The sequence below is a fragment of the Triticum dicoccoides genome, chromosome 1B (assembly GCF_002162155.2).
Source record: "Triticum dicoccoides isolate Atlit2015 ecotype Zavitan chromosome 1B, WEW_v2.0, whole genome shotgun sequence".
Taxonomy (NCBI): domain Eukaryota; kingdom Viridiplantae; phylum Streptophyta; class Magnoliopsida; order Poales; family Poaceae; genus Triticum; species Triticum dicoccoides.
The window spans coordinates 338,470,714-338,473,360 of record NC_041381.1 but is presented as its reverse complement, the minus strand read 5'-3'; positions in this window follow the sequence as shown (position 1 = coordinate 338,473,360).

Below are 2,647 nucleotides of genomic sequence, written 5' to 3'. Positions count from 1 at the left end.
TGCATATGTAGATAGTTCTGATGTAGGTCTTGATGGGTACATTTGTGCTCACGTTTGCCTATTTTATGTTTTTGCAGAGAGACTTCAGTCTTGCTAGTAGTACCGCGTGGACTTCGATGTTTAGCTTGTTACCTCAGCTACGATCTTGTGCCCTCGGAAGGATCTGGTATATAGACAGGCTTCTCAGCCTTTTTCATTTGTAGATGTCTGTACTCAGACATGTTAAGCTTCCGCATGTGCTTTGACTAGTATGCTCTGATTGTTGGGTCGTGAGACCCATGTTTGTAATATCTCGTCCTCGGAGCCTATTGAATAAATACTTGAGTCGTAGAGTCATGTTGTGATGCCATGTTGTATTTGCACATATCGAGCATATTGTGTGTATGTTATTGAAATGCTTGGTATGCGTGGGATCTGACTATCTAGTTGTTTATCCTTAGTAGCCTCTCTTACCGAGAAATGTCTCCTAGTGCTTCCACTGAGCCATGGTAGCTTGCTACTGCTCCAGAACACTTAGGCTGGCCGGCATGTGTCCTTCTTTGTTCCTGTGTCTGTCCCTTCGGGGAAATGTCACACGATGAATACCGGAGTCCTGTTAGCCCGCTACAGCCCGGTTCACCGGAGTCCTGCTAGCCCAGTGCTACAGCCTGGATTCACTCGCTGATGACCGACACGTTCGATGCTGGGTCATGGATGCCTGTCCCTGTAAGTTTGTGCCACTTTGGGTTTACGACTAGCCATGTCAGCCCGGGCTCCTTATCATATGGATGCTAGCGACACTATCATATACGTGTGCCAAAAGGCGCAAACGGTTCCGGGAAAAGGTAAGGCGACACCCGTGGAAATACCGTGCGTGAGGCCGCAAAGTGATATGAGGTGTTACATGCTAGATCGATGTGGCATTGAGTCGGGGTCCTGACATCGTAGTAAAATAACATAAAGCTATTCTTTCCGCTCAATCCATCATAGAGTTCATACTAGAATAACACCTTAAGACACAAATCAACCAAAACCCTAATGTCACCTAGATACTCCATTGTCACCTCAAGTATCCGTGGGCATGATTATACGATTTGCAACACACAATCTCAAATTCATCCAACCAACACAAAGTACTTCAAAGAGTGCCCCAAAGTTTCATACTAGAATAACACCTTAAGACACAAATCAACCAAAACCCTAATGTCACCTAGATACTCCATTGTCACCTCAAGTATCCGTGGGCATGATTATACGATATGCGTCACAGAATCTCAAATTCATCCAACCAACACAAAGTACTTCAAAGAGTGCCCCAAAGTTTCTACCAGAGAGTCAAGAAAACGTGTGCCAACCCCTATGCATAGGTTCATGGGTGGAACCCGCAAGTTGCTCACCAAAACATACATCAAGTGGCACGTGATATCCCATTGTCACCACAGATAAACACGACAAGACATACATCAAGTGTTCTCAAAATCAAAGACTCAATCCGATAAGATAACTTCAAGAGGGAAACTCAATTCATTACAAGAGAGTAGAGGGGGAGAAACATCATAAGATCCAACTATAATAGCAAAGCTCGTGATACATCAACATCGTGCCATAGAGAGAACACGAGAGAGAGAGAGAGATCAAACACATAGCTACTGGTACATACCCTCAGCCCCGAGGGTGAACTACTCCCTCCTCATCATGGATAGTGCTGGGATGATGAAGATGGCCACCGGTGAGGGATCCCCCCTCCGGCAGGGTGCCGGAACGGGCTCCCGAGAGGTTTTTGGTGGCTACAGAGGCTTGCGGCGGCGGAACTCCCGATCTATCATCTTCGTCGATGGTTTTAGGGTACGTGGGACTATATAGTCGAAAGAAGTCGGTCGGGGGGGGGGTGCTCGAGGGGCCCACGAGATAGGGGGGCGCACCCAGTAGGGGGGGGGCGCCCCCTATCTCCTGGCCTCCTCGAGGATCTTTTGACGTGAACTCCAAGTCTCCAGGATCATATTCTTCCAAAAAATCACGGTGCCAAAGGTTTCATTCCGTTTGGACTCCGTTTGATATTCTTTTTCTTCAAAATACTGAAACAGGCAATAAAACAACAATATTGGCTGGGCCTCCGGTTAATAGGTTATTCCCAAAAGTAATATAAAAGTGTATAATAAAGCCCATAATCATTGAAAACATATAATAAAATAGCATGAATGCTTCATAAATTATAGATATGTTGGAGACGTATCAGCATCCCCAAGCTTAATTCCCACTCGTCCTCGAGTAGGTAAATGATAAAGAAGGAATTTATGAAGTGTAAATTCTAGAAGGTGCACAAGTTTGATCAATTATAATTTCAATCACCTTTGCTAGCATGATAATATGTCATAACAGTAGTTCATCTCATAAAACTTCTCACGATAAAGTAACAAGCAATTCACATGTCAAAGCATACACCATAAACTTTCTTGAAAACTAGCAAACTTCATTCTCAGTCATCAAACAATTGCAATTCATCTTATTTTCAAGAATAGCAAACTCCACATACTCAACTATCATATAGTCTTCTACAATTGCTAACACTCATGCAATACTAATGGTTATGGAGTTTCAATCAGACACTGAGAAAGATAGGGGCTTATAGTGTTGCCTCCCAACGTATTCACCTTTGGGTGATGTCAAC